Consider the following 12,655-nt stretch of genomic DNA (forward strand, 5'->3'; position numbering starts at 1 on the left):
GAACCATTGTAAATGTCGTGCCTCAAAACTGTGAACCATTGAATTAGCCATTGTAATGAGATATATAGCAAAGCTACCACAGGTGATGCCACTCCACATATTATATATAGCGAGCTTACATAAGTCATTGAAACCACCGAGGGAGTCTTGTCAAAGAGATCATTTATATGCCCATTGTTTCGTTTAATTTGATGCAGAGTCCCATAATGATGCCACAAAGTGTAACCATGTCACAGAGTGTAAGCCATGCCACATAGGAGCCATCAATTAGAGAATAGAGTGTGCTTTAAAGAGATGTGGGTTATTTGCAATCCATGTTGTAATTTTATTTAGTAAAATGATGCCACATAAGTGATCCATTTGTACATACTACAAGCCATAGAGCAATGCGAAACAAGCTTATGTTAATGTAGATGTGAGCTAGTGTACAAGAAATGATCTATTGTTGATTCACATAGTAATATATCTGAGCCACCTAGGAGCCATGGAACATTATACAATAAAGGTCTAATATATCTCAGCCATCAATGCGTTATACTAAAATCATGTGAGCTTGACATATATGTGAGTTTCAAAAGATGATATCACCTGAGGAGGATTCGAGCCATACTTGAATAGTATGTACCATTCTCAGTGAGTTAAATACTGATCCACCATAGGGATAATTATGAATCTTAACTGATGCAAACCTCCACTCATTGTAATTTAATTGAGATACTTCAACAAAGACATATAGCGAAATTCACAAGAAGTAAAATAAGCCATAGAAATTATGCGATGTTTGAGCCACTTTGAAGAGAAACAATTCATAGATAGAACAAATGCAAGTCATTGCCCATCGAAGCAACGAACCATCAAATTACTATAGTGCAGATCATTGAACTGTAATAACAAATACATTGCCACATAGGATGATGTCATTGTATAGATACACAGAGAATTTGAGATTAAAGTCCACAAGGAGCCTAGAATCAATCCACAAGGTTACAACAATCCATAAAAATATGTCTAAAAATCCATAGAGAAAGAGAACCTTCATAGACTAGAAACCAACAAAGTGTGAGCTTCATGCCTCCTTCAAACATTAGCTCTAATACCATGTTGAGAAACTGGGAGGCTTATGAGTTAGACTAGATTTCTTTGTCATGATAATTACTTGTGAATTTCTTGGCCTATTTATTACATTTATTTTTCTTCTTTCATCAATAAATTACCAAAAATACATAACATGAAGGTCACATAAGACAATAAAACACAAAGATATAGCCAAAAATTTAGGGAGAAACACCCCCAAGGGGAATGATCCAAAATTAAAAAAAAGTGAAGGTTTCATAAATTAATTTGCAAGAAAGTTCATGTATTTTAGGAAATGGATCGTGGTTGCAAAAGTACACGAACTTAATTAAATTTGGTAGAATTTTAATAGTTAAAAATTGAAAAGCATGCATTGTCAAACACAAGCAAATTGATAACGGAGTTCACCCCTTCTAGGCTACGTCTTCGGGTCCAACTTCCAATGGTGGACTTTTTATTATATGCTAAAATGATCAATACAACATCATACAAGCTTCAATATGAAAAAATAACACTGCCATCATGTTCAAAATGTTCAAAAACCCATGTCTAGGCTCTTCTTGAGCTCGAAAATGTTGAAAAATAAGCAAAAAATGACAATTTCTCCAATATGACATGAAAAATGCTTCGTAAGTTGTCTCGATCCTACTAATCTGGAAAAAAAAACTGCCTGTGGTCTATTGGTGTCACCCAAAATTAGTTGGGCGGAGGTCACAGGTTCGACCCACACCTTCCTTCGTTGTTTGTGTGGTTTTTTTATAATATAGTAAAAAACAAATAAACCAACGGGCCAAAGCACCCTTCGAATTTCGCATCATCGGTCGCATGGGATTACATGACTATGGGGCATGGGTCATAGGTCACATGCCTCCCATTATACTTTATCCTGACGCTCTTATCACGTGATCATTGCATATAACCATGGGTCCGAGCCTTGGGCGCGGACAGGGTGCCACATGCCCCACCCCCATACATCTCCACCAGTGGTCATGTGGTATCGCTGTAACATGGATCGAGCTGGTCAATCGCGCCTGCTGGACCGCCCTCCCCCCCAACTGTTTCACTATATTACAATAAATAAAATGTTCACACGTATAAACGAGACTCATGGTAGCCTGATCAGTTGGGTGGATGGTTTGTTGGTTGGAGGTCATGGGGTTGAACCCTACAGAGGTTGTCACTCAATACACAAAAAAATTGCATAAATATAGAGGCCACGTGATGGCCTCTCATAGGGCCACATGGCACCCTTTTCTTGGCCCACGTGGTGGCCTATGATTGGACCACTTCACCAATCATACAACTCGGTCACTGATGACGTTAGTTAACACATGGTTTCATGTGATTCTCCCACCTACTTATTTGTACACCCAGTTATCCTGATGATGTCATCACCATGTCAACATATGGACTTCCACATGGCATCTGTACTTACATAATCAACCCTACACTTTGATTTTTTTATTATTTACCAAAAAATTCAAAACGCGATAACTTCCTCATACGGTGTCGTATTGAGGTGATTCAAGCATCGTTGGTACCATAACAATGAACTCTAATATTTGGCGCTCATTTTGAGATGTTTTTAGCACTTTGATTTTTTAGCATATTTTTTATCCCTTATATCACTCCTCCCCACTAAAATCTTTTAGACCACAAAAAATATGTTTTTACTCAAAAAGTAAGTGAGGGTACAACTCCCTCACTAACCCAATATCTATCCAACTTGCTTTGGTTGTGTTAGCTACCTATACCAATAGGTTTCATATTTCATGATTGGCAAAGAAAGTTCCAAATATGCTCTGCTTTGGTGATACAAAGATCCCATATTTCTAAAAGGAGACAATGTGTGTACATAGCTTCATGTTGATTAAATTTTGATGGATGGTCCAACAACCTAATCTGGATCATGCCATGTTTCAATTTTCTGTTGTAGAATAGAGAAAGAAGTCTGTCCAAACTGTGTAATCTTGGCAGACCAGTAGCTAGGTAGAGAAAGTAAGGTTTCCAACTGCTTAATCTGGGACCTTGGAAGCAATAAGGGTAGCTTTAGATAGAAAGTCAAAAGAAAAAGCCAAAAGAAAAGAAAAGGCACATAAGGGTCTGCAAGTCTAAGTGCACCCTCCATGAAGAAACAAAAAATGCTAGACAAGTAGATGGGTAGGTAGATGGGGTTGCAGAAGTGTCATTTATTTCAACTGGATCTTGCTGGTCTAGCATAAAGGAAAATCAGTGGATAGAGAAGCTCCTCTTCTCCATCATGTTGCAGCAAAGTAAAGGAGCATGACTAACTCCCTTTTCTCCCCTTTCACTTTCATTACTAACATCCCTTCATCAGTTGTGTTCATGAAAGAGAATCCAAGTTTTATGTTGGTTCTTATTCCTTTAAAAGCCACATTTCTTGTCTAAAATTCTTTTCATTTTGATCTACTCCCTTAGCTAAGTTGTTTCTATATCAACTTAGTGATCTCACTCTTCATTCTCCTCTTATATTCATATTAACCCCTAATTCTTATTATCTAAATCCCCTATGTTACCCTTTCCCTATTATTATAAACACTATGGTGTATAAACCCCAAGCATTATATAAATATCCCTTCCCCCTGGCATTATAGCCATATGATTCACAATCAGGGATTAAATTGACATCTGGTCAGTTTAAGAACCCAAACCTAACCCCTCTTTCCCCTTCAGAAGTTTTCTAAACCATTAAACCCTTCATTTGCTAAAGAACCTTGTAAATAAGCCCATTTTTACCCCTAACCCGCTCATTTGCAAAAATACATGAAAACCCACTTTTTCCCTTTATCCTAAGTTCTGGGCGCTATGCGCGTTTTTACAAAATACATTGAAAAATCATGCAAATCCGCCAAAGTTCTAAGGTCCCCGCCGGGCACATTTACCAAAGAAAATATTATTTTATCCCCCGCCAATATCCGTATCGACCTGGTAGCTTAATGATCCGTCGACCGTCGGATCGGGCCCTTTTCAACCGACGGCCCTCATACATATCGGAGCGGCCCCGACGTCTGTAAGATAGCTTCCGATATTTGTCAGAGGGTGATGTCAGGCCTCTGCCACGCGTCACCCCCACATCGTATCGGAGCCCCCTCTGACAATTCAGCTTCCGTATAGAGGGCGGTGCGATATCAAACCGCTTACCGCTTCAGGTTTCCGTTAACCCGCTAGGCCAGCGTCACTGCTACGTCATCGCCGCGTCAGCGCCCCCGTCCGCCATTTGCTCCACCTGTCTGCCACCTCATCATCCCCGTGGACCACTTTTAAGCCGCCACGTCACCTGATGACATCATGCTGACGTCATCCGACCTTGACCCCACCTGATGATGTCATGCTGACGTCATCCAAAAAAGCGCCAATGTTCCAAAAAATCCATATTTTGGCCAAAAAACCGTGTTTTTTGCACTTATTGCAAAAACGACTGTTGTTTCTTCTGCATGCATTTTATGTCCAAGCTCTCACCAACCTGCTGAATTCGACCTGGAGACCGTTGGCGTGCCAAACCCACCTGCATTTGTCACCATTACTGCAGTGTACCAGGTATTTATCCGAATTATCCTCCCTGCGCCTAAGTTTGTCCATAATTCTCCAAGGATAACGTAAAACACTGAAAAAACACAATTTACCGGCAAATCCTCTGTGCCTAGTCTCCATTTGCAACTGTAAGGTCGAAATTCACCTGCTAAGCCTTGTTTACCCGAGTTTTCACAAACCTACATTTTGTTCGCGAAATCGTGAACGGGGAACCCAAACTGCACCAATTTGCTGTGAAAAAGAGTTCTTAAGGCCAAAGCATTCGCCCTATCAGCGCATGTGCAGTATTTCAATTGCTGCCATTACCATTTTATCCTCTGTTCCTCAGTAAATCACCTCTCTTTTCAAGAATTACTCTTTTGTGTTGCTCTGCACAGTAACACCAGTTTACATACCAACAGAGCTTTAAAGTAACCATGGATGCTCCAGTAGCTCCTGTAGCCTTGAACATTGGTCCTTTAAATTCTCCTCAAAGACAATTGGATTGGCAGCCATTAGCAGACCTGGATTATCAGATATTAGAAGAAATGCTAATGCACAACAAGTACCACATCCACCTGTTAAACGAATTGAAGATTAAACATGAGGCTGGAACAGATGTATTGGGCATTTGGGATTCTTTCCTCCCTCTCTTCAAGCTCCCTCAGGTCAACCAGTTTCCTGACCTAATCCACCTATGTGCTGAATGCTATGACACCACTCAGAGGGCTGTGATTGACCCTTCAGGCTCAATTGTTTTCTATGTCACCCCTGAAGCCATCAGAGAGATGCTGCACTTCAAAACTGAGAAGAAATTAGTCCCTTTATCATTGGCTGATCTGATAAAGCAAGGAGCTAAGTTGACAGATGCTCAGGTCACCAAACTAAATCAATTATTCATTAACTCTGACACTGTGAAGTACCCTCCCATTTGTCATGTTTACCTCAACCAATTGGGCAGGGACCTTGTAGATATGATCAGTCCCATTCTGGGCTATAATTCAATTGAGTTTGTTGATCAAACTGTGTTGGTGATGATGCTCATGTTTTCCCCTGGCAAGTCTCCAATCTGCTATGACTATGCCACCTAAATATCTGACAAAATACATGAGAAACTAATGAACTTGGCAAGAGAAAGGGTGTTCAGATACACCTCTTACATCTATCACTTAATTCTGTATTATCAACATGAGAAATTTCATTTTGCTATGAAGAGAGTGGATGCACAAGGCAATCCAAGGTCAGTGGTTTATTGGTCCTCTGCCTTCCACTGCAGATCTTGTTCTCCATATACTTACTGTGAGTTTATAGACCTCTTCATCCACCCAGCCATGTCTCTGCTCATGAGCTCACCTCCTCCTAGACTAACTGATGAGATGCAGAGGATTCTTCAGCTGTCCAAGGCATACAGCATTGGGGATTGGTACTATTACCAACACCACACAGTCATTAGAATATATGGGTGTGAGTTGCCCCCATACAGATTGCCCAGATATGTGCCCATGAGATTATTTGCCCTTGAATATTTCAGGCAGTTTGGGAATGCTGATGTGCTACATTTTTCAGGGAAAGGCAAGAAGGCACAACTCAAAGTAAGAAACCAATTAGGCCACTTCATTTATAACAAAAGGGAGGAAGGTTGGCGAGAAGCAGACAGAATGCTAGAATCCCTTGGCCTACAGACCAGTTTCCTTTGGAAACCTTATGACCCCAATCACTTCATAACTTTAAGAAGGGTCAAATATAGGCTATCCGGTTATGACCATGTAAGGTTGCCTCACATAGAAAAGTATGCAAATCAAATTAAGTGGAGGAGAGGAACCTTAGAGGAGGCTTCCACACAAGAAGATTTAAATCAAAGGGTAGTTAAAAATATCCAAAAGATGGCTGACTTAGAGCTTTGTGCACAGGTATTTGCTCTTCCAGGCACTCAAGTGGGAGCAGCTGCCTCATCCTCCACAGCACAACAGCAAACAGCCAAAGCTACTGATCAAACCTCTAGCAAAGGCAAAGAGAAAGAAATGGAGCCAGAGCAGCCACCTCATGAAGAGGTGCAGCATGAAGAGGTGCAGCATGAACAGGTACAGCAGCAGGAAATGCAGCAACAACAAGAGGAGCAGCAAGAAAAGGAGAAATCAGGGCAGCAAGAAAATATATCACAGGCCCCAGAATCCACCGGGCAGCAAGCTCAGGACCACCTGCCTCCTAGGCAGGAGACAACAGTAGAGGCCTCAGTCCTCCAAACCCCACAAAAAGAAGACATAAGCAGAAAGAGGGACAGAGAGACTCCCCTCACAACATCAACAACTCATGGGGAGAAAAGACATAGAATGAATCCCTTCTCAGAGGAAGAAATGCCTATAGGGCAATCTTTGGGCATGGGCCCACCTAGCATGGAGGCATCTGCAAGTTCCTTCCAGCAGGAACAAGAGAGGACAGTGGGAGGAGAAGTCAGCTCCTCAAGCCAGCAAAGAGGAGCTGAGGTGGGCATCAAGCAACAGTTCATTGACATAAAGAAGAGGAATGAGCCCATAAGAGTACAACTATATAATCATTTGTTGAAAATGGCTCCCACTAACCAGCAAAGACTAATGTCCGCATTTGATGTCCAAGAGGGCAAGATGATCATGAGCCACTTCATGCCAGCCGTATTGCAGCCGTAGTCAGCTGCAGATTACATAAGGACCAACCTTGAGGTCCTTGCCAAGGACATCCACCCAATGGACAAAATCGAATTGCATAAGCAAACGGGTGAGATGGTGTATGCCTCCTTGGCAGATAAGACATTGGAGAATTACAGGCTAGAAAATAGCCTAAATAATACAGCTGCCCAACTTGAGTTGGAGAGAGCATCCTCTCAAGCAAAGGATAACAGAATCAAAGCCTTGGAGGAGATAATCATAGAACTTGGGCATGATCCCAAGGACATCAAGGCTGTGCAGGCATTGTTGAAATTGAGAGATGCAGATATGGAAGCATTAAGAAAAATGGTGAAAGTCCCAGCAACCATTCACCCACAAACTGGAGAAGTTGCCCAGCTTAGACATGACCAAGATGCATCAGCTATGCTGGTGTCCCTATACAAACAGCTGATCCAAACACAAGAAAAATTGGGAGAATCAGAGGCTGCACAAGATGCACTGCAGGCAGCATTACAACAAAAAGAAGGAGGACAAACATCTCAGCCTCCTCTAGAAATAATTAACCTGGAGGAACCTCCTCGGACTACAGCTCCTCCTACTGAACAGACAGCACCATCTACATCAGCAACTGCACCAACAATAGAGCAGGCTTCAAGCCTAGATATGCAGAAGCTCAAGAATGAAATCCAAGCCCTGGAAGCCCAAATGGCAGAGCTAAATGAGGCCAGGGAGAGTTTAGCCAAGCTCAATGAAAGATATGATAAATCCAAGCAGACTGTGGCAGAAAAAGGAAGGGAAATCAAGGCCCTTAAGGATAAGATAAAGGAGCTGGAGAAGGAGCTCACACTTGACAAAGTGACAGCTGAGCTTAAGACAGTTTTATGGGCCAACATTGGCCAATCAATCACTGATCAATGGCAATACATTGAGACCATTCATGAGCAAATAGAGCTCATAGGAAAAGCACACAGAGAAATCCAGAGATCAAGGGCATCTCTAGGCAATATGCCTGAGGTTGCCAATAGAATGATTAATGTGCTCAATAACAGAACAAGTGCTCAGCTGGCAACAATGGGAATCACAAGTAGAACTGAGATCATCCAGCTGATAAAGAGGGTCCTTACACTGAGAAGCCTGGTACAAACGTTGGAAAGAAGAAGCCAGGACATGCAGACAGAGGTAAATAAGTTCATGGACAAGTTCACAACACTATAGGGCAAAGGTCTTCCTAGCTTACTGAACAACGCAGGCAAACTACTTTCACATGAGCATTATGCCAAGAGGGTCAATTCATACGCTACTAATCAGATCACTGAAAGGCCCAGTACCTCAGAAGAAACAGGACCAGCAACAGGACAAAGTCTCTACAACAGGGTAGAGAACTTATTCTTTATAATGAATGAAATTAAACATCTGTTTGAAGTGCCTCCAAACTTCTACAAATACACAGAGGCAGATGAGACTTTAGAAGCAATTCTGAGACATCAATTGCCCACACAGGAATGGTGGACTAATGCGATACAGATGATATTATAGACAAGAAGCCATTCACTAAGTTTTCATCAAAAAATATAAGTTATCATGCACAGGAGAATTTTGATAAAATCAGCATGCATAGAGAAGAATGGGCTGAGCCAACTCAGTAAACTATTCGGCCACCAAAGCAGCAGTGACAGTCACAGGTGGCAGGGCCAAAAGTTACAGGATAACAGAGCTACAAAGACACGTCATTCATCATTTATAACAGAGCGTTCAACCGACTCAATGACCTCCAAAGGTCAAAAAGTTTTCTGACATCATTAAAGAGCATTTATGTTGTATTCAAAGCTGTAATAACTTCTTATCTACTTTATGTACAAGTTGGTGAATGTATTTATTTCTCAGAAGACTCAACGCCTCAGATATTTTGTATGACTGCTTGTATATATTCCCCCCTCGCATAAGTTTTCAGGGGTTGTTGTTGATTTCTTTTTTTAGAGTTTCTTATGCTGTAAACTTCCAGATTATTAATACAAAAGTGATGGAATTTCCAAAGCTCTGCGTTGTTTGAGACATACTGGTGTTTTGCTGAAAGTTACAGGATTCCTGCGTATTTCATGGTTCAATAAGTTTTCTTAAAACTCTTCGTTATGTGTTTTTGTCTTCTTTTCATAGCTCATTCATGTTCCGTGTTTCACAGTTAATGGCAAGGAAAAAGAATAGTTCTAGGATTTAATCACAGATTACCCTGAACTCAATCTATGCTATTACAAATGTTTTTCTTCAGTTATAGTCATAAGGTGTAATTCTTAAATGCTGCACCTCCAAACTATATCTTTCACAGTGATTGTTGTTTCAGGAATTCAAGTATGCTCCTGTGCAATATATCTCATTCTTACACCCCAGCTTAGTGGAGAATTCTTAAATGCTTTTCACTGGTTGATCACAGCTCATAATCACACTTTAAATTTTGTTTCATGAAGTATTTAAAAGGCCCTGTAGTTTCAGCAACTCAACTCAATATTTCAAACAACCTGTAGCCACAGACTCCATAGCCCAATGGATTAGAACTATCTGAAGGTTTCACATTAGGTACAAAAAGATATCCCTCAACCAAAATATAAAAACAAAACAAACCCTGAACTGATAACTAGCCTAAAATCTTCACAAAGACACAGACAAACCTTAAAGAGAGAGCCCTCTCTGATTACAGTTTGGCTAGAAGCTGTAATCCAAAGATTGGTTAGTGGTTACCCTGGCCGTATTCCCTTGGGAGTCAAAGGGAACAACCTGGGTGCTAACATAATTGGCGACTCCACTGGGGAGTTCCTCAGGATTTTCTAATTCCTGTATATTTCTTAAAGTTGTTTCAGTCACTTTTTGTGCTAGCTTTGAGATATACACAGTAACTCCAAAATCTTCTCTGGTCCTTGTAGACACAAAAAAAATATTCCAAAAACATAACCCAAAAACAAGTTCAGAAGCTGGCTCCCAAGAAGAATCCACGATATACAAGGTCAAATCCTGACCCAGATCCTCCAACTATTTTTGAAAATCCTAATACAATCCCTAAGATCATTAGGAAGCAGCAAGAACACGAAACTCTCGCTGATTTAAGTCCTGAGACAGCCTATCCAAACCCTGTTCCAACTCCAATCAAGGTTCTATTTCGGTCTACCCTTGATTCCCCCAGTTCACCATCCACATCCCAAAGTCCTCCGTTTACACCTCCATCCACTGCACATATTCCCTTGACCAACACTCTAGTTTCTACCGTTCCCACTACCCCTGTTGTACCAGTCATTCATGCTATCCCTGTCATCCCTGTCAACCCTATAAATCCTGCAAATATGGCTAATAGATATGCACCCCTGCAGTTACCTGCTAATGCTGCAGCTCTACCTCAGGACTACCAATCCAAGATCTCATATTTTGACTCCACTGGCCCTTTCACAGCAATTCAGCATGCTAGAAGGATGCAAGACCATTTTGAGAACTATGAAATAGATGATGACAGTGTGAGAATGAGAATCTTTGTTCAGAGTCTCACAGGGGACGTAAGAACTTGGTTTAGATCACTGGCTGTAAATACCATCACAACCCCTGATGAGCTTTATCAAGCCTTTACTAACAGATGGGAGAAAAAGAAAGATCCACTGCACATACTTGGTGAATATGACACAATCAAACGAGGTCCTCAAGAGATCGTTTTGGAGTATTGTGCAAGATTCAATAATGTATATAACGCAATACCGCAGAATTTAAGACCTCCTCCCGATTTAGCCTTGTACAAATTTCCGGATGGTTTTGACCCTGATATGGCATATCAATTGAAGGAAAGAGCTCCTGAAACCCTTGAAGATGCCCAAAAGGTTGCTGTCACAGTAGTGGCTAACTTGATTGCCAAAAGAAACAGGGCAAGATTGGAAAAGAGAACCACCTTCAAAGAAGAACCCTCAGCCTTTGATCAAAAACTGGATGCAATACTCACTGGTATGAAGAGATTAGGTGATAGAGTAGAATCAGTTGAGAGAAAGTCATCATGGGAAGCACCACAAAATAACCCTATCAGAAATCCCAATTTTAGGAGAAATCAAAACCCAAACGTTGGCAAGCCCGGTCCTGATCCAGACATAAGACCTCCTTTCCAGGAAAACTATACTGAGGCATCCACTTCAAATGAGCAAACAGATGACACCCACATTAACCTAATGGGCCTGAATGATGAGCAGCAAGTTTTCTTGAGTCAAGAGGATCATAAAGATGATGACATTCAGCAATTCCAAACCAGGTCAGGTGAGTCATTTGACTTTAAACAAGGATATGACACAGCTGTTTATGAAGTTCATAAGCAATACAAGCTAAGAAGCAGAACTATAAATGTAACACAGCCCGAAAAAACAAAGGATAGCCAGCAGCCTAAGGAAGCTATCGTCACAGAACCAAGTGACAAAACTGGTCCAATTACAGATGAGGTAACAGTTGAGGAAATAACTGAAACATCCCCCTCAAAACAGCAACCAGCAAATACAACACCCTTCCAACACAACTCAAGTAAAACTCCTCAAGAAATGAGGAACAAGGACAAGCTTCCAGATCAAGAAAAGAAACAAGAAGAAGACTTAGTGAATAAGGAAAAGGCTGTCACCCACAACACTAAGATACCATCTGAAAGACCCTTTGACTTAGAAGCTGAAATTGGCAAATTGAAAGTAGCTATTCCTCTTTCAGAACTAGCCAAGCATGACATTTATAGACAACAAATCAAGAAGTCCCTTCAACTTACTCGTAATAAAGACAATGTCAATGTGTTGGATGACACCCCTGAACTTCTTTTCGGTCCAGAGGTTGATGGAAAGACAGCTGTTACAGGTATCTTACCTTTCTATGTCAGCCTGCATGTTCATGATAAGATACTACACAATGCAATGTTTGACTCAGGTGCCTCTCACAACTTAATGCCTAAATCAGTCATGGAAAGATTGAATCTAGATATTACAAGACCATACAAGGACCTATTCTCATTTGACTCCAGCCAAGTTAAGTGTTTAGGTCTCATAAAAGACCTCTGTGTCTCACTCGTCCAATATCCCAATAAGACAATCCTGATGGATGTTGTAGTTGCTGATATCCCACCCAAATATGGGATGCTATTATCAAGGTCATGGGGAGCTAAACTCCAAGGTTCCCTACAATTAGACATGTCGTATGCAACCATCTCGGTCTTTGGTCAACCCAAGAGGTTATATAGAGAGTCACTTATGAAATACATGGTCAGCAGTGAAGAAAAACCTCAAAATTTTCCCATATATGCCGTCCATTCTGATATAGATTCATATATCCTCTTCAATGATAATTCAGGTCTTACAAATGATGAAGAAACCAAGACACTTAAACAAGATCAGGACATTAATGAACAAGCTGCTGCT

The sequence above is a fragment of the Pinus tabuliformis genome, chromosome 6 (assembly GCF_031772625.1).
Source record: "Pinus tabuliformis cultivar Carrire ecotype Pingquan chromosome 6, CPIR1, whole genome shotgun sequence".
Classification (NCBI taxonomy): Eukaryota; Viridiplantae; Streptophyta; class Pinopsida; order Pinales; family Pinaceae; genus Pinus; species Pinus tabuliformis.